Below are 20460 nucleotides of genomic sequence, written 5' to 3'. Positions count from 1 at the left end.
CAGTGACTGAGTGTCCTAGACTCCTAGTACAGTAAGAGTAAGTAGTAACAGTAAGTACAACTAACTAATTACAATAATCAATCAGCGATCAGAAGGAAATGGAGTGTGGGTGGTGTGTGTACACTCAGACAGTGAGTGACCGCACGCAGGAGCTAGTAGCCTATGAACACAGTGACTGAGTGTCCTAGACTCCTAGTACAGTAAGAGTAAGTAGTAACAGTAAGTAGAACTAACTAATTACAATAATCAATCAGCGATCAGAAGGAAATGGAGTGTGGGTGGTGTGTGTACACTCAGACAGTGAGTGACCGCACGCAGGAGCTAGTAGCCTATGAACACAGTGACTGAGTGTCCTAGACTCCTAGTACAGTAAGAGTAAGTAGTAACAGTAAGTACAACTAACTAATTACAATAATCAATCAGCGATCAGAAGGAAATGGAGTGTGGGTGGTGTGTGTACACTCAGACAGTGAGTGACCGCACGCAGGAGCTAGTAGCCTATGAACACAGTGACTGTCTGACTGAGTGTCCTAGACTCCTAGTACAGTAAGAGTAAGTAGTAACAGTAAGTACAACTAACTAACAATAATCTATCAGTAATCAGAAGGAAATAGAGTGTGTGTACACACAGACAGTGAGTGAGTGCACACACGCAGGAGCTAGCTAGTAGCCTATAAACAGTGACAGTCAGTGAGTGTCCTACTCCTAGTACAGTATAACTACAATACTATTAGTAAAGGACAGCAGAAATACTGGTATAGATGAGAGAAATAAACAGAGGACAGCTGCCCACAGAGGCAAGGCCCCCCTGAGGCCTAAACCTGTAAGCTTGCAGCAGCTGCCTGTCTCTAATGTAACACACAAGCTACTAACTAAAATACAATGTCTATCTAACTAACAACAATATAGGTGTATATGGCAGGTGTAGGTGAGCAAAAACGCTAGGTAAATGATCACAATAGAGCACTTGCTAAGCCAAAGCACAAAGGAGCAACTCTCTCTCTGTACAAGTCTCAGGCAAGCATGGAGAAACGTAACATGGCGGCCGCTATTTATAGGGTAGGGGCTGGCCAGGGTCCCCCTCTGTGATTGGCTGCCGTCAGAGGGCCTGGGAGCCCTCTGATTGGCTCTAAGGACATCAATCTGGGCTATGACGCTATTCGAGCTCGGTACCGAGCTCGAATAGCGCCGAGTTGCTCGAATAGCTCGAATAGTGAATGGGCTATTCGAGTGTACTCGGATAGCCCATTCGAATAGCTCCAGCTATTCGGAGCTCGAATACCGAGCTCGAATAGCTGAAAAAGAGCTCGAATATTCGAGCTACTCGAATATTCGAGCTCTGCTGAGCACCACTGTATCCAAGTAAGAGATGCTGGCCAACCCCTATGTAGATCAGAACGTTGTTACAGCAAGAGGGCGTATTGTGAGAATCAAAGGAAATACTTTAATGTGATGCTAGCCAAACTGAAAGGAAGCTTAAAAAACTTTAGTAAACAGGAAAATGTTCTTAAGCAAAATTCAATGTGCAGTGGAAACTATGCCCTGTTCAACAACTGAATAGGAAAGAACAAATTGCTAAAACCTAGAAAGATAGTTTACAAGGTGGATTACAACAGTACTGACCATTAAAGTTTCTCTGTTCTGGTTTAGTATAGCACACATATCTAGTATTAGTTTAATACTAAAATTAATAACTATAAATGTACAAACTTTTAATGAATGTTCCACATTTTGACAGCGACTTGAGGCTGGTTTCACAACAGCAACCAGGGTTATAGATGTGGTGCGATTGGAGGATCGTATCACACCGCAACGTTAAAAATAGGCTTCGGAGATTTCTGCGGCAATGCGCAGTAATCTCACTTCTGGCTACAAGCCAAACTATAAGTGAGGCTCTCTAGCACACACTTCCTGTGGACAAAAAATTAATTGCACAGAAGTGTATTTAAAAAAATACGCTTCTACGCATGCGCACCAACATGAAGAATTTCAAAATATGTGCATCGCCATTGACTTACATGAGTTCTAGTCAGTGCACAATGCTGCGAATGTTGCCCAGTAATGCACTGTTGCTTTTGCATCAGACGCGATGCTTCCGGCGCATCGCACCATGGCAGGTATGAAATGGTAATGGTAATGCAAGGCAATGAAAATGAGCAAGTGTGAAAGAGATCTCAAGAATGATCCAGTCTGTATACTTGTTGCATGTAAGGTTCCTCTATATTTTATATTTTATTCTAAAACAAGTCTGTTGTTTTTTCTGTGCTTAGAGGTTTATATAGAAGCAGGTGGTAAGATATGGTGTACTAGTGTGTCTGTGACTAAGTGGCATAGCACAACATAGTGCAAGCTACTAACATAAATATTAGTAGTCAGGGCCGGGGTGAAACTTTTGCCTCAGGCGACACTTCTGGGGGGGGCAGCACCCGCCTGTCCGTAGGTGTGGGGGGCCGCCCGAGGTGGAGGGGATAGCGGGCAGGAAGGGGGTATTGGGCCTAGCGGTGGGGAGGGGGGTCGGACCCCCCCTCCCTCGCCTGGGTCCCTCGTCCTCCTCTCCCCTCCAGCTTTAAAAAGTTACATCGCTGGCTGCAGCTACAAGAGGCAACGGGCGGGGATCATTCACCTCTTCCTCGTTTCAGCGTGCGCTCCACTGACGTCGCTTCCTGCGGCGTAGCAGGAAGTGACGTCAGTGGAACGCAGGCTGGAACGAGGAAGAGGTGAGTGATCCCCGCCCGTTGCCTCTTATAGCTGCAGCCAGCGACGTAACTTTTTAAAGCTGGAGGGGAGCGGAGGACGGGGGACCCAGGCGAGGGATGGGGGGTCCAACCCCCCTCCCCACCGCTAGGCCCAATACCCCCTTCCTGCCCGCTATCCCCTCCAGCTCGGGCGGCCCCCCACACCCACGGCTTGGGGGGGGGCGGAGATTTCTTTAAAGCTTGCCTCAGGCGGCAAAAAGTCTAGGGCCGGGCCTGTTAGTAGTACATCTGTGGAAAGACAAAGCATACAGTAATCTGAATTTCTGTTTAGCTGAGTGTCTTTTGTGGTTTAAAATTTGAGATCTCCATTCTCCACAAACACAAGCTACAGCAGGTAGTGATGGCCTTGCCATCGAAGGGCATGGCAATTTCGACCCTCCCCATACATATGCATGAAGCCAAAAATTGACCCCTCACCCCAGAATTAGCAGACAACATGGCAGCCAATAAGATATCCCTCCCTCCTGCCCCACACCCTTCCTATAAAAATGTGAGCACAGCAGCCATTTTACATCCTGCATTTGGCTGCTGTGCTAGGCAAAGTAGGGAGAGCTGAGCTGTGCTGTTGCTGTGTGAGGGATAGTGTAGTTAGCTGCTGTTGTGTGTGTCCAGTGCACTTTATTGCTGCTACAGTACAAGTTCACAGTAAGATAACCCAGCCTTGTAAGGGCGTTGTGGTTTTGTTTTGTTTGTTTTTTCTTGTTAGTGTAGACTGTTGTTCTCTGTGTCCAGTGCACTTTAGCTGTTGGAGACAGGTGTGCAGTGCTGCTACAGTAGTTCACTGACTTAATAACCCAATAGCCCTTGTAAGGGTTGTTTGTTTGTTTTTCTTGCTATTGTTATATTGCTGTTCTGTGTGTCCAGTGCACAATTAACTTGTTGGAGACTGGTGTGCTGGTCCTAGTAGTGCACGGCTAGATAACCCAATAATCCTTCACCACCAATACTGTCATCAAATATCCTGTATAAGGCCTCACCACCATGGTCTATAATTTGTGGTCAGAGCCAGATCTAGCTACAATGGGGCCCCAGGGGAAAAGCAACTTGGGTGCCCCCCTGACACCATACCAGCCCCTGCAAGCACTTTATTCCACAAATTCAGGAATGTAATATGATTTCTGTCCTTTAGATTTTAAAGCACAATTCTGCATAAAATACGTAATTGTTTTGTGAACATTTTGTCATGGATCCCCCTCCAGCATGCCACTATCCAGGTGTTTGAGCCCTTTAAACAACTTTTCCATCAGTTTTGTGGCCAGAAACAGTCCCTATAGATGTTAGAATTCACCTGCCCATTGAAGTCTAAGGCAGTTTGGCGCATTAGTTTGTTTGCAAACATTTGCAAAAAATTAGAGAACGCAAAAATGTGTTGGTCTATCACTAAGAGTAACATAAATGGGCCGCCCCCTAATACATTCCCACTGTTTTTACCTTGGTGATATACAGTAGAACTGTTTGGGGGAGATGTGGAAGAAGAGACTAAGAAGAAACACTCCATTACCTATTAGTGAACTAGTTGAAGCAATCCTTCCGGAGGGCTCTGGAATCTTCCGGAACATTCCGGACTTTTCTGGAACCTTCCGGAAGGTAAGTAAATGCAGCTTCTATTGGTCTGGATGGCACACGTTTCTTTTTCTTCATATCCCACTAGTTCAGCACTGGACAAGCTACATCCCAACAGGCGGATTCCTCCCCCCCCCCCCCTGCAGAGTTGCGAGTGGGCGGTGACAGGGGGTTACTTAAAGAGAACCTGAACTTAAAATTAAAAGTCAAAATAAGCATATGCAGGTCATACTTACCTCCTGTGTAGTCTACTCATCAATCTCTTTCTCCTCTCTTGCATCCTGTTTATCCACTGTGATCAATGGAATTCTCTGTCCTCCATTTTGAAAATGGCCATTACCCCATAACAGCTGCCTTCTCGGCATACTGTTAAACTGTAATATCGCCCACTTGAGCCATAGAGAAACATGCACATTACCTTGCACATTCAGTTGTAACTGACAGCAGCTGCTATATAACTGACAGGAACTGGTATATTTCAGTTCTGACAAAATATTGTCAGAACTAGAAGGGATCACTGTAAGAAGAAAATGCTGAGCTTCTGAGAGGAAGTATGTACGTATGTAATATTCATTTGCAACTGCATCATGTGTTTATTTTAAATAATTTTACTCAGTTCAGGTTCCCTTTAAAGCTCCAGTGGCCCAATTAACAAAAAATGGCCTGGTCACTAGGGGGGTTTAACACCGCGGTCCTCAAGTGGTTAAGACATTTCGCTTAACAGCGGATGGGTGTCAAAGACTGAATGATAAAAATCATCAGAAGTAATGGAAGAGATAAAGCCTATCTGTGGACGATGGATTCATAGTTGCTGCTTTTGACATCTGAAGGTTAAAGGGGCACTATGGCGAAAAAGTGTAAAATTTTAAATATGTGCAAACATATACAAATATATATAATTTATATTATATAAATATAAGTACGTTTTTTCCACAGTAAAATGAGACATAAATTACTATTCTCCTATGTCGCTGTCACTTACAGTAGGTAGTAGAAATCTGACAGAAGTGACAGGTTTTGGACTAGTCCATCTCTTCATAGGGAATTCTCAGGGATGTATTTATTTTCAAAAACACTTGGCAGTTACAACTGCCAAAAAACTGTGTAGCGAGCAGGGAAAGCTGGCCAGTATCACTGTTTAAATCCTTTTTAGGGAATATCTTTATAAAGAATAAAAGCCTAGCTGAGAATCCCCTATGAAGAGATGGACTAGTCCAAAACCTGTCACTTCTGCCAGATTTCTACTACCTACTGTAAGTGACAGCAACATAGGAGAAAAGTAATTTATGGCTCATTTTATTCTGGAAAAAAATGTACTTATTTGTCTATGTTTGCACATATTTTACATTTTAAAATGTTTCGCCATAGAGCCCTTTTAACTGCTTTAAAGGCTTTGTAAGTCAAATGATAAAATCACAAGTAAGGGGGACACATATGAGCAAACACTGTTGTTTGCAGCTTCACCAGGCTCTAAGCATTATTACATGCTGCCTCACTAGAGCACCATCTAAAACAATTACAACGATCAAGAAAGGAATCAGCTGTGTATTGTATGTTATGATGTAGGTAGAAAAAAAAAGTTTTGTAAAAGTAATACCTTTTAATGGCTAAGGCCCCGTTCACATCACAAATGCGGATGGCCATGCGTGCGGAACGCAACGCATGCGAACGCACGCCATCTGCGTTTGTGTGCATTGCGTGGCTGATCCCATCACTGAAATATAAATGGGACAGCCACGCGTTTTTGCAAAAAATGCGTGCAGCATGCGTTCCCGGACCGCACAGGTCCGGAACGCATGCATTGTGAACATCAGACATTGCACTCTATGCACTGTCTGATGTTGTGCGTGTCGGCCACCTGCACGCGTTTCCAAAACGCGGCTGGAAACGCGTGCAGTGTGAACGGGGGCTAAGTGATGGTGATATATTATGCAAGCTTCCTGAGATCTAGTCCCCTTCTTCAGGCATATTTCAAGCTGACGTAAAACACTGATGCTGGTAAATAGTAAACACCAAGATGACAGTTGTGCTGGTAACTGTTTAGCAGTTAGATGTCAGGTGATCAGCAGGCTGGAGCCAGTGAGCTCAGTCATGCAAGAAAACATGAAATCCAACAAGTTTCTGAAGATCATGAAGCCAAATAAATCATATTAAACAAGGTGTCATGATTATGAGAAGGATACAACAGGATAATATAAAAGTGTTACGTTACATTTGAATATCATATTTGATGAACTAGCTGTGTGGTGTGTACAGATAGAGTGCTGAATGATTGCACAGACAGGCAGCGGATGACCACTATTGCATATTGACTATCTAAGAAGGCACACACACAAATATGCAATATATACAAGAAAGTAGCAGGCCAGGTGAAATCAAGAGACAAAATCAGGATCAGCAACAGGAAGGCAAATAATGGGTTAACAGGACAGGAACAGGAATGTCCAGACACTCAGCAGCTCAGGGCCCAGAAGCTGAGTACTCTGGCACTGGTCTGGAGTAAACAAAAGTCTTAAAGACAACCAAGGATATAAAATACAAAACATTTAATACAAAGCCCTGTGAAAGTTATGCAAGAATCAGAGGGTGACAGGTTTGACTCAACAGCTCACCCATAAATCATTATTCATCTCCACCCAAACACCCCCACCTCCTTTAGCAAAGCATTGTGGTATTTGCCCAAAGTATTTATGAAGCTCTGTGGGCACCCCCACCTGCATTGCCATGACCCGCCGACCTGCCGCTGGTGGGGGGTGGCCACAAAGCTTCAGAAACAGTTTGAGTTAAATACTATATTTCAAAGATTTTTATTGTTAAATTATGTAAATTATTAAGGCTACGGGTTCTTATATATTACATTAAGGCTACGAGTTCTTATATATTCATCAGCCTTAGGGCCCTTTCCATTTGCGGATTGATGTGAATGCAGCATCACTTCCGCTGCTGGCTGCGTCACTTCCACATTGAGAGATGCGGTAGTGTATGGAGGGGACGGCAGGAGGATGAGGCTGTGTGAGAATGCTGCAGATTCTTTGATCGCTCCCCACCGGTCTGCACGCAACGCAACGCACACAATGGAAGCTGTTCCATTGCCGTGCATTGGGTTCAGGCCACCCGCAGTGCGATGCGGCTATGTATATAATGGAAACAGGCCCTTATTCACTGTTTAAAAAAACTAAATCAGTTACGACCTGTACAAAAATACCTTAAATTTACACCCCTGTAGCAAGCTAGCAATATCCCTAAAATGCTGTCTCTGTAGATTTTAGTACAATGTCAAGAATACTGTATAGTTACCGAATGATAAAGCATTCCATACATTTTCTGTGCAATGACTAATACAGGGGTTAAAATGTTGCAGTAGACCACATTACGGTCTTTAGTCATGTTATGCTTTTTATTATCAGGTGCTTCCTTTGAAAACTGCTGATCTAACTCTTGTTTCTATTATACATTGTTCCCAGGTGCATGGGTAGTACAGGATCTCCCGTGACAATAAGAGCATTAAGAGAATAACAGACACACATATTGACTCTTCTGGCAATACTAAAGTCACCCTAATGAAACACTAGGGTGTGATTTACTGACGTCTTCAGCTCCCTTTCAAGCTTTTAAATTCTGGTGGTGTAGGATACACATACTCTTTATGCAGCAAGCATGGTGTGCAAGAAACACATGTGCACCCCTGGCCCAGGTCTAATAATACACTTTGGGCCTGATCCAATTCATTTTTTCTCCTGTTTTCTCTTAGGAGATATTTATTTTCAAAAAGTAGGTGAAAAAGTACTACAATTCTTCTTCTTCATATTTTCTTGCTTGCTGGTGGGTTGTCATAGGCTTCAGCCAATAAGAGCTGATTGTTCTCGTGCATCCCAGGAGGACAGCTGTGTCACATGGTTGTCCCCCGTTCAGCGCAGCCGTAGATTGCAGTGCTGTACTATGTAAATAGAATAGCAATTGCCCCTGGGAGGCTCAAGGGGAGATGCGCGCACATCAGTGCGCGATCTCCTGCAAAACATGCCCACAGGACCATACACTGATCGGCGTTAGGCAGTCCTGGGGCTCCCGCCGTGGCCACGCCCATCGGCTACTGGCTGGAGGCTGACATGTTTGTTTCCTTTTAAGCAATACCAGTTGCCTGGCAGGCCTGCTGATCCTCTGCCTCTAACACATTTAGCCTTAGCCCCCGAACAAGCATGCAGATCAGATGCTCTGAAGTGTGACTGGATTAGTTGCATGCTTGTTTCAGGTGTGTGATTCAGATACTACTCAGCCAAAGAGATCAGCAGGTCTGCCAGGTAACTGGTATTGCTTAACAAGAAATAAATATGGAAGCCTCCATGTTCTCCTCACTACAGTTGTCCTTTAAGTGATATTTTTACACTAAATGACCTTTACCTTTGATAGGGGCCTTCAGTGTACACATTCCTTCCTTTGCCTTCTCAGAACGAGGGCCCATCTTACATGGGTCGGAAAACAAGTGTGGCCATCATCATCTTCACACCCACAACAAGTGTGGCCACAAAAACACCTGATCTGGTGGATGGTCCCCCATATTAGAAGAAGGGAAGGTTAGTAGTAGGGAGCCTGGAGAGCTCTGGGCCTCTCTGTGATCGCAGGGGCTGTTCCCCTATAGTTACGCCCCTGGCTCCAAGTATTAACTATGACAGTGTCATTCATTCGATTACAAATACGTATTACTGCACACTTGTCAGTGTCATTTTTTTCAAGAGGAACTGTCGCGAAAATCTTAAAATTTAAAACACATACAAATAAGAAGTACATTTCTCACAGAGTAAAATGAGCCATAAATTACTTTTCTACTATGGCCTCGATTCATAAATGTCTGGCCTGCAAAGTAAATCCGTGCGGGAAAACTCCGCTTTCGGTATTTCTGACTTCTGGGTGGTCATTCATAAAATGTTGACAGTTGCGATAGCAGAGCGGAGATTTCCCGCTGTAGGCTGGCGGTAGCCTTGCGGAGACACAGAAGCTGGCAGAGTCCCTCCGTGCGCTGCTCTCTCTGCTGCTGCTTGGGAGGTCTGTCCCATTCACTGAAATGTATTCCGCATGCTTCTCGCTACATCCGAGGTAGCTGTAATCCTCGTCTGCATACCGCTTGCTCTAATTTTTATGAATGGACATTTTGTTACATTTCTTACGAGAATCACCGCACAAGGCGGTGATTTATCGCTCTGCTCGTAAATGTCAGATTCTCATGTGGAAACAGCCTTTATGAATACGCATTTTGCTAAATGGTCGGTAAAGTCAGCTGTTTTCAGCATTTCCGCATGCGGGAATACTTTATGAATCGAGGCCTATGTTGCTGTCACTTACAGTAAGTAGTAGAAACTACTGCTCGGAGTCCCTTTGAAGCGGAATGAAACCCAGCATTTCTACTTTGCTCTAATAGATTATCTACAGCATATTATATACAACCAGCATTTTTTTTTACTAGAACAGCATTCAAAGGGTTAACACAGACCTAATGCCTAGTATACACCATACAATTTTCTGTTAGATTTTTCTGTTAAGGTGGCCATACACTGGTCGATTTGCCATCAGATCGACCAACAGATAGATCCATCTCTGATCGAATCTGAACAGAGAGGGATCGTGTGGCTGCCATTACTGCAAACAGATTGTGAATTAATTTCACTATGAAGCCGACTCACCATATGTGAAGCTGCCGCTGCCGGCGCCGCCCCCCCCCCCCCACCCGCATACATTACCTGATCTGGCCGGCGTGAGTCCCCTGGTCTCCGCTGTCTCTTCTCCGCTCTGGGCTCCAGGGCTACAGCTTTACTTTAATTCCTGCCGGGGAAGTTTAAACAGTAGAGGGCGCTCTACTGTTTAAACTTCCTGTCGGGACAGGAAGTAAGTGAAGCCAGCCAGAGCCCAACGCGGAAAAGGGACAGCGGAGAGAGCGAGTACACGTGCCGGCGAAACAGGTAATGTATTGCCGCTAGCGTCAGTCATCGGACATTGGAATGCCGTTATCGACGCACTCCCGACTCGCCGTCGATCGAGCGAAATCTTCCGCGCGGATGGATCGACGGGAACAATCGATTTTGTTCGGTCAGCGTTTGCGCAACGATTTCACAGCAGATTCAATCACAGTGATCAAATCTGCTGTATATCAGTGGGAAAATCGTTAAGTGTATGGGCCCCTTTAGATTTTCTGTAAGATTTTCTGTAATTAGATTATTTTCTGTAAAGTACTGGTAGAGACTGGTCATTATCTCTATCTATGGTGCGTTGTCTTCTGGTTATCTCCTGCTGAATAGAACAATGCTTAATTGCTAGGCAGATGGTTAGATAGATAATTTCCAACATGTTGGAATTTATCTATCTGGCAGGTATATCTAACAGAAAATCTTACAGAAAATTGAATGGTGTGTACTAGGCATTAGAAGCTTCCCTGCCAGCGTCCCCTGATGACGGCGATAGGCCGAAACTAGTCGGGATGAAAGCAGGCTGGACACCAGAGATCGGTATTGTTATTGTAGTACCACAAGGGTGGGAAGCGCAATTTCCGAAAAGGGTCCCACATGGAATAGGACCCTCACTATGTGAGTGATTTTTGTACATACCTGACTGATGTGCTTTGCATGAATAAAGTTCACCTATACCGTATCCACTGAGAGAATTCCCTTTTGTTTCTCTTTGGGGTGCACTTAGTTGCACTATAGGAACCCAAGTCACAGGAGGGATCTCTGGAGGTGGACTGGAGCTTGTATATGCCAACAGCAACATAATACCTGGTGCTGTGTCTTTATGTGACCGATCAGAATTTTCGAATCGCTCGAACGATTTTTCGCTAGAAATTGGATCGTTAGTGGCCACCTTTAGGTTGTAGCTGTAGAGATGCTGACCCTTGATGTAGTTATTTATGGCCTCTGTTGATGTATATCTGTCAGTATGCCCCTTGGCAGCAAGTATCTCACCAGCATAGTCTCATAATCAGGAACACTGCCATAGTTTTTTATTTTTTTACTATACAAACTGCATAACATTACTGAATGAAGGCTGTTTAATGATAAGTTGTGTTGCCTGCTAAAAGCATGCAAAGTTACATTTCTTAGTTAGAGATCCCTTTTATGTATTCAAGAACTAGGTACCCTGCCAATGCATGTAGTCTGCTTATGGGGTAGAAGGAATTGACCACACAATTGCCAATCTACTCGTCCTTGCCAGCTCGGCCAAGCGTTTTGATGGCGTACTAAAAGGAACCCCTAACATTTTTTTCTTTATAAATGTGCACTGTGATATGAATTTTCAAACATTATCTGAATCCCTGACAGCTGGGGGATTCCTGGGGGCAAAATCTTAATAAAAGTGTATGTAAAAGTAGGAATGTGTCTGTGTATTACCTAATCAAACTACTTTTTCGCCATGTTAATAGAGATGTCACGAACATCAAATTTTGGGTTCGCGAGCAGTGAAAGCGAACTTCCGCAAATGTTCGCGAACTTGCAAACTGCCCTAGACTTCAATGGGCAGGCAAATTTTAAAACCTACAAAGACTGTTTCTGGCCATAAAAGTGATGGAAAAGTTGTTTCAAGGGGCCGAACACGTGGACTGTGGCAGGCCGAAGGGGGATCCATGCTAAATGTCCCACCAAAAATTACGGAGTGGATGCAGTCATGTTTTATTCGCCAAAGGGCAGAAATAACATTACATTCCTACAAATAATGCACTGGAGTGGTACTCTGTGCCTGCAACTTAATGTGGCCACAATAGAAGTAGTGTGCACAGCTCTGGGTGTCAGTGGGCTGTGGAGTGTCACACACACAGAAAAGCAATAGTACTATGAGAATAGAGTGAAAAATAATGCACCGGAGTTGTACTCTGTGCCTGCAACTTAATGTGGCAACAAATAGCAGTAGTGTGCACAGCTATAGGTGTCAGTGGGCTGTGGAGTGTCACACACACACAAAACCACAGGAGACCGATGTACTAGCACTCAAAAGGGCTATTTGGGGTGCTTTCAGCAAGTAGTCAGTGACAACAAGGACACAGGCCTAGCTAATGCTTTTAATATCTATCTGCAGCAAGTCTGACCCTGCTCTCATTATCATTGCCGCCAGAGAATGAATCTGTAACGAGTACAGCCGCGGCGAACTGCACCGTCGCCGCGGCTGCCTCCGTGCCCCTGGCTGCTCCGTCCGTCCCGGCGTTTACCACCGGAGGACGGAGGTGTCATGTGCCCATAAGGTCGCTGTCTCGCGCGGGTGCACGCACAGACAGGACCTTTATGCTAGGAGGAGGCTCGTCAACTGACCTGCTGGTCAGCTGACGTCGGAGGAGACTACCGGCGCCCCGGATTGGCTGGCTGCAGGGGGCGTGCCAGTGAGGTCTCCTCTGCTTCTTAAGCCTCCGGGCTTCATTCAGGCGGCGTCTGCTGTCGTGAATACATTTGTGTTAGCGCGCAGACCTTAGACTAGATCCCAGGTGTTGAAACCAAGGACTTCACACCTAGACTAGGATTCTGTTATATTGTATTGTTGTTGATATCTGTGTGTGACTCTGGCTATGTTCTGACTCTGATCCTGCTTACTGATTCTGTACTTCCGCCTATCTGCCTTAAAGTTGCTGAACCCTTTGCCTGGTTATCGATTACTCTTCCGCCTTACGATTTCTGTACTAATTCTCACCTCTCTGTTGCCAAACTTTGCCTGTCTGACTACCCTGTCCTCACCAGGGGGCCTAGCCTCTGGTGAGGGATTCTTAGTATAGAATCACCTGTTCCTCAGGTGTTCACTAGCCTGCAGTATTGTCTTAATCGCCTGCACCTCAGGTGATCATTAGTTTCAGTATTGTTTGTAATCACCTGCTCCTCAGGTGATCACTAGGCTGCAGTACACTCTTAATCACCTGCTCCTCAGGTGATCATTAGGCTGCAGTACACTCTTAATCACCTGCTCCTCAGGTGATCACTAGGCTGCAGTACACTCTTAATCACCTGCTCCTCAGGTGATCACTAGGCTGCAGTACATTCTTAATCACCTACTCCTCAGGTGATCACTAGGTTGCAGTGCAGTCTGAATCACCCGCTCCTCGGGAGATTCTATCTCCATAGTATCTGCATCTCCAGCTTGCTGGGGCTTGTACTCTTGTACGTACTGATAGGACCTCACCAGCCCCTCTAGTGAGGTCTCGCCAAACTATTAGTTACTGTTCTCTATTATAGTTTTGGTAACTGATAGCACCTTGCCAGCTTCTCTGGGAAGGTCTAGACAAGTTATACAGTTACCGTATCTGATAGTACGTAGCCATTCCCTCTGGATGGTTTGGCCGTACTTATCAGTGCTCTCGCACCTAGTGCCCACCGGCACCTCTGAAGGGGCCTAGCCTTTATTAGTTTCAGCTAGTGCCAGCCAGCACCTCTGAAGGGGCCTAGCCTTTATTAGTTTCAGCTAGTGCCAGCCAGCACCTCTGAAGGGGCCTAGCCTGATTGGTTTCTGAGGCTCATCAACTCCACTGATGAGCACTCGTTATTTATTCGTCAGTAGTCCCTAGCCAGCTCCCTGGTAAGGACTAGTTAGCTTATTCTCTGTATTCTCTCTATTGGTACCTTCTTCAGTTCTCTGGGAAGGTCTGTTCATAGCTGTACAGTCGGTTTACTGATAGTGCCTTACCAGCCCCTCTGGTGAGGCCTTGCTAACTATTAAAGTTACGGTTGCACCAAGCACTACACTCATATCATCCTTGGAGCTATACTGGTATTATTGGTGATTCTGCAGATCACACAAGATCAGGTATGGCGTCTGCATTGTCGGTGATTCTGCAGATCACCAAGTAATCAGACGTCTGAGTTGCGGCACCTAACCGTTACAGAATCCAATAAGGCCACCACACTGCTTTTAAATAAGGGGGTGGGGGTCCAGGAGGAAGTGCTAGCTGATTGGCTGCCATGTGTCTGATGACTGTGAGGTAGGGGGTCAAAGTTTAGCTAAATGATGATGTATAGGGGGCAGGTCAAACACACCAAATGTTCGCTGTTCGCCACGTGCACGAACAGCGTAAGTTTGCCAAATACTGTCCGCTGGTGAACAGTTCGGGCTATCTCTAAATGTTAATATGCTTTTTAATTTGCACCTATTCACTTGGCTTGGAGAAAATATTGGTCAACTTTTATTATTAAGGGGGCTTCCCAAGCTACTCAGTATCCCCATCGTATTCTTCATCTAGCTCCTTTTTTTTTTTAGACGGGGGGGGGGGGGGGGTAAACAAAGAAATGGTGAGGAGGTCTTCGTCCCACAACATTAGCACAGGTGCTGTTGAAGGTGGGAAAGGCTTTGTTGCCCCAACCCTTTTCAGGATACTAAGGGGAATGCATTTCATTTAGTACCCATTGCAAATTGAAAAGTTCTAAAGAGCTAAAATCACCATCACACTTCTCTTAAAAAGACAACTCAACCAAAACTTTAAGTTGCAGAAGAACACTCGTTTTAAGAAATATATATTCTTTATATATACTTTATGTATCTATGTATTCAATATTCCCACAGGAGATGCTAACATTCCCAGCACTTATGGTAACACTACTATGTTCAGATGCCTTGCAAGTAGTATAAACTAGGTGACAGTAATGGCTGCCCATAACTTTAATTCATTGATCACATTATTGGAATTATCATTTTTTTTTCTATAAATACAATAAAAAGTCATTATTACCAGGTCACACAAATTTGGGTCAAAGTTTACTTGGACACATTTTGAAGTTAATCTCTAATTCTGTTGGGAAAAAAAACTACCAAAATGGATAAACCTACACAGACAGCAAACACAAGACTCAGCTAACATAATTACTGAATGCCTGTGGGTCATCTTAATAGGGAACATTCAAATCTGAATGTTAAGGAAATCCATTGAACTGCGCATGGAACTGGACTCAAAAGTGAACTATGTGTTCTAAATCAATTTCAGATAATTGTATGGCCACTTTTATCTCTCTCACCCATTTTTACACCTGTCTTCACCCCTGTCCACCCCTTTAAAAAATTCTTACATAGCCAGATTACCAGTATTGCCAGTTTTTTGTGCCTGGTGCTCTGCATGGACTTTCTGCACACCTTGTGTGTTTGTATGCAGATAAACACTTTTTTTTCATGTAATGTTATAAAATTACATTTAACTGTGAACTATCTCATTGATCCCATGGGTTTTTAGCTTAAATGCATTTTCCTGTGCGGAAAACGTGGACAAAATAAGACGGGTATGAATGCTGCCTGAAAGGTACGTGCAGGGTCGGATTTACCATAAGGCATTAATGGCATGAGCCTACAGGCGCCTTTCATTGACACAGGCGGGTCTTCTCCCCCCAATTCCCCCCTCCCTGTGTGCAGTTTGCAGAGCCAAAGCGCCTCGCCTGGTATTAGAGGCGGAGCTCCGTATGCAGTGTCACTCACCCCAGTCCCAGTGCTAAGATGCCGATCAGGTCTCCCCTCCGAATCTCCCCTTCCCTGCTCCAAAAGTAGGTGCCATTCCGCCCAACATTAGCAGCAGTGCCTGACCTCCTATGATGCACCCGCACGTGGTTCAGGAGCGTCAACCTGGGAGTGACGAGCATGGACGAATTTCTGCGCCAGGAGGGCTTGGCATCTGGCTCCCTAGAGAACAGGCTGCAGCGGCTGCCCGCACAGCTCCGAACATGATCTGGAGACTGCCCTGTGCAGGAAAGTGGCAGAACTACTCGGCCATGTCTACTGCAGGCAGCACATGGAAAAGGAGCTGCAGCCCTGCAGGCCTCACTCACTTCCGTCCTTTCCTTTCTGCTCCAGCTATCAGCAGCAGCAGCAGCAGAGTTGTGGATAAGTTGGACAGCGTCAAGTCAGCAGCACTGTGATTTACAGCAGGTGTGTGGAGTACAACAAATATCATGTGCATACACTACCTCCTGTGACACTCACTGCCTTGCATTATTAATTAATTATTCTCATAAGCGTATATGCTGATCAGGATGATTAAACAATAGTGCAGACAGTGCAGTGTTGCAGAGCTCAGTGATGCTCATTGTAACATGCTGCTGGCTTCTGCTGATGTCCATAATCACCAGGAACAGAGATAGGCACTGTGTGAGCTCCAGGCAATTTAGATCAGAAGATGACTTGCTGGCTGCATACTTCTAGTCTCCTCTCTCTCCCCCTCCCATCATGTGGTCACCTTTCTCTGAGGGGCTCTGCATCTCCAGGCAGAGGGTTATTATGGTGGTGGCAGCTGGCAGGCTTTCTCAGGCAGACTCAACATGTTCCTGCCAAATAAAACTGGTGAGATATCTCCTCCTGCTCTGTTTCCCCAGAGTCTGTCTCCCCTGTACTTCTTTAATTTCCCCTCCTATAATTTCCCCCCTCTCGTTCTCTTTCCTGGACCCCTCTTATGTTTCCCATACTTCTCACTCTCACATCTCTCTATGCCTCTCCCACCTTCTCCGCTCAGCCATTGTCTCTAATCAGTTCCCCAACACCAACAAAAAGAAAGGTAAAAAAAATTGTTATTCTACTGTATGTAGCATTAATTCAACTGGCTGCTTTTCCCACTTACTGCAATTGCACCGTATATCCGTCGAGAATGGACCAGGATTGTGAGAAGAATTGTGCTAGCCAACTGTTGCGTGTGGGAAAAAAGCAGCACTCACCAAGATTTACATGTAAAACCGCTGCGATCTTTTTGAAGCGGATCACAGCTAGTGAAAAAGGGCCCTAATTCCTACCATAGTCATTGCTTGATGTCCTACCTACTGTATTATGTATTTATATAGCACTGACAGCTCTCTGGCCTCTGCAGCACTTTACAGAGTACATAGTCATGTCACTGCCTGTCCTCAGAGGAGCTCACAATCTAATCCCTGCAAGCATCATAGTCTAATGTCCTACCATATTATTATTATTATTATTATTAATAATATTTATTTATATTGCACTGACATCTCCTGCAGCACTTTACAGAGTAAATAGTCATCTCACTGACTGTCTTCAGAAAAGTTCACAATCGAATACCTACTATAGTCATAGTCAAATGTCCTACCATATTATGTGTATTTATATAGTTCTGACATCCTCTGCCGTAAGTTACAGAGTACACAGTCATGTCACTGACTGTCCTAAGTCAATTTAGTCACCCTAAGCTTGTGATCTAACAATCCCTTTTCCCATAAATTGACATAGCTAGAGATAGTGGGCCTTGGGCAGTACAAAATACAAATTTGGCCCTGGTAGTGGTTTTATTTAACAAGAAAAGGGGTGTGGCTTGTGCTTAAGGACGCTAGAACTTCTGTGCCTACGGGCTCCTGAGCTTTAAATCCAGCCCTGGGTTCATGTTCTTATGTATTGTAAATGTTGGGAAGTTAAATCAACATGCTCATAAATCTGACAAGGCAAAGTTGTATTTTTGAAAGATAACCCTTCAAGAAACTACTGTTGGGGCAAAGAAATAACTATAAGAGTATTATATACTGTGCCTAGCCCTTCTTTTGATCCTGCAAGTGCACAAACACATCTCCAAACTCCAGTCATCAAACAAGTATACAAACTGAAATAAATTAGTGTAACTTCTATTTTTCCTTTGCATTGTTTTGTTTCTCAAGCACAGGAAAGAACTGTACCCCTAACTGGAAAAGAAAACAAGTAAAAGATAACGTCCGTGGAAATAGTTGGGCAATTTTAAATATGCCGCTATAAAAACAGATTACATTTTTTACACTAACAGTTTAATCAACAAGATTTGAGTGTTTATGTTCCATACAGGAAACCGATTAAATGCATGCTTCAATAATGTAAAGGCGTTCAGATGTGATATCAGTGTTTTTCACCAAATATAGCTCGAGTTTCCAGACTTGCCCTTCCTGCAGATTAAAACCTCATACAGCTGAAATATTCATTCTATATTTAGCACTCAATGCTATTGTATAAAACCATGAATTTCAGCCAGAAATGTTCACACGTGCCTAGGAAGAACTAAAATGGGTTTTTGTTAACCAATATCTACATTAATTTACAAAGGAAGAAAGAAATCCCTTTAAACCATAAGTTCCATTTGATACCTCCAACGGTTATCAGTTATACAGTAGTATGATTGAGAAATCATCAACTCACAAAGCCCTAATGGCCATCAAAGGGGGAGAAAGAGGCGCCCAGGGTATGATAAAAGTATATGATAAAAAGATATGTTAAGAGCAACTAAAATGAAAAAAAGTTTGAGGTGGTTTACCTCAATGATGACACGTTCAAATAATTTGTAACGTATTTTTAATGTACAGTTGGCAATGCGTTTCGTGGGTCTCAGCCCACTTCCTCAAGCCAAATATAGTGCCAGAAGAGAATCAAGCCAGCGTTTGAGGCACAGTTAAAGTATGTTACAAACTATTAACGTGTTATTAACGTGTCATCATTAAGGTAAGCCACCTCAAACTTTTTTTTAATTGTAGGTGGTTTTAACATAGTTTTATCATACCCTGGGCGCCTCTTTTTCCCCCTTTGTGTTACAAACCCTCCTTCGGGAGGGGTATTCTATTTGGTCAGGTGGCCTAACACCACCTTCGCAACCATCTAGAACTTTTTGTACAAGAGAGTGACCGCATCCAGCCTGACTGGTCACCCGAGTGGAGTCGGGTTTTTGCATCTCCACCTGCCTACAGTGGTTGACTGCCCATTTGTAACCTTCCTTTGTGAGTACATTTCATTGACTCTACAACACTTTCTTACTGTTGTGACTTACCGCACCATCGGTGCTTCTGGGGGCCGTGTGTGCTTTTTGTTTGTATCCAGTGTGTTCCCCCCTTTTTTTTTACCCAACCACGCTCTAATGCACTAATCAAATACTACTCAATATTGTAATAGATTAGATATTCGATTCAATAAAAAACTGAATCTAAAAAAAATAAAAATGATACAAATCAATCAATCAATGTTGTTGTTTTCATATTCAAGCATTGATCAAGAAGGACAGTTCTTTATACAAGCAAATGAACAGGTTCATAGTAACATAATCCCCCATGGAAGAATGGAATGGAAGAAGATGTAAAATACCGAAGCTCCATTAAAGTTTTGTTAAAAGACCCAGTGACCTGTAGTATTGCCCTGGCAGGGATAAGAAGAACGAGCTGTAGAGAAGAAGAACAATCTCATGCAGGCAATAACAGAGAGTCTACCTCCCCACCCTCCAGTAGGTAGCAAGAGAGCCCCCCATTTAGGTAGCCAGAGTGCCTGTTTAACTCCCCTGGCGGTAATCCCGATCTGAGCACGAGCTCCGTTTCAGGAGCTAGAAGCGGTAAGCCTGAGCTCAGCTCGGGCTGCGCCAAACCGCTGCTCTTGTCTGTTTTCTGGGTCCCACGCGTGATCAGTGCTGCGCAGTGGGACCCAGGCATCTCCCCCCAGCTGTTCGCCTTGTTTTCGGCCGCTAGGATCCCCATGTCCCCGCTATTCTTCCAGGGACCCCATGACGTCACCGGAGGTAGGAGGAGGAACTAATTCTTAAAGTGGACCTTATATTATGCACAGGGTAGACGAAAAACCTAGAGAAACGCACCCTGTGTGTCTGTCCTGTGCAGCTGATTGGGATCCATGTGGGGGGGGATCAGATAGACTATCCATCTATCTATATATATATATATATATATATATTTGTGTATATACATGTATATATATATATATATATATATATATATATATATATATATATATATATATATTGGTGTGAAAAACTATTTGCCCCCTTCCTGATTTCTTATTCTTTTGCATTTTTGTCACACTTAAATGTTTCTGCTCATCAAAAACCATTCACTATTAGTCAAAGATAACATAATTGAACACAAAATGCAGTTTTAAATGATGGTTTTTATTATTTAGTAAGAAAAAAAAAACACAAAACCTACATGGAGCTGTGTGAAAAAGAAACTGCCCCCTGAACCTAATAACTGGTTGGGCCACCCTTAGCAGCAATAACTGCAATCAAGCGTTTGCGATAACTTGTAGCAAGTCTTTTACAGCGCTCTGGAGGAATTTTGGCCCACTCATCTTTGCAGAATTGTTGTAATTCAGCTTTATTTGAGGGTTTTCTAGCATGAACCACCTTTTTAAGGTCATGCCACAACATCTCAATAGGATTCAGGTCAGGACTTTGACTAGGCCACCCCAAAGT

The 20460-nt window shown here is 44.0% G+C and overlaps 1 protein-coding gene across 2 annotated transcripts in view; it reads right to left on the bottom strand.

The window, feature by feature from the left end:
• Nucleotides 1–20460, bottom strand: part of MYCT1 (MYC target 1) — an 82654-nt gene that overhangs the window by 18321 nt on the left and 43873 nt on the right. Inside the window, exon 1 of one of the 2 annotated variants that reach the window (XR_011019410.1) lies at nt 5917–6359. The exons of the other annotated variant lie outside the window; for it this stretch is intronic. The gene's annotated coding sequence lies outside the window, so the exon portion shown is untranslated. Of the gene's footprint in view, nt 1–5916; nt 6360–20460 lie in introns of those variants that run through there. 2 annotated transcript variants of the gene reach the window in all.

Source organism: Hyperolius riggenbachi, chromosome 4 (assembly GCF_040937935.1).
Source record: "Hyperolius riggenbachi isolate aHypRig1 chromosome 4, aHypRig1.pri, whole genome shotgun sequence".
Classification (NCBI taxonomy): domain Eukaryota; kingdom Metazoa; phylum Chordata; class Amphibia; order Anura; family Hyperoliidae; genus Hyperolius; species Hyperolius riggenbachi.
This window is presented reverse-complemented; position numbering and strand designations above follow the sequence as displayed.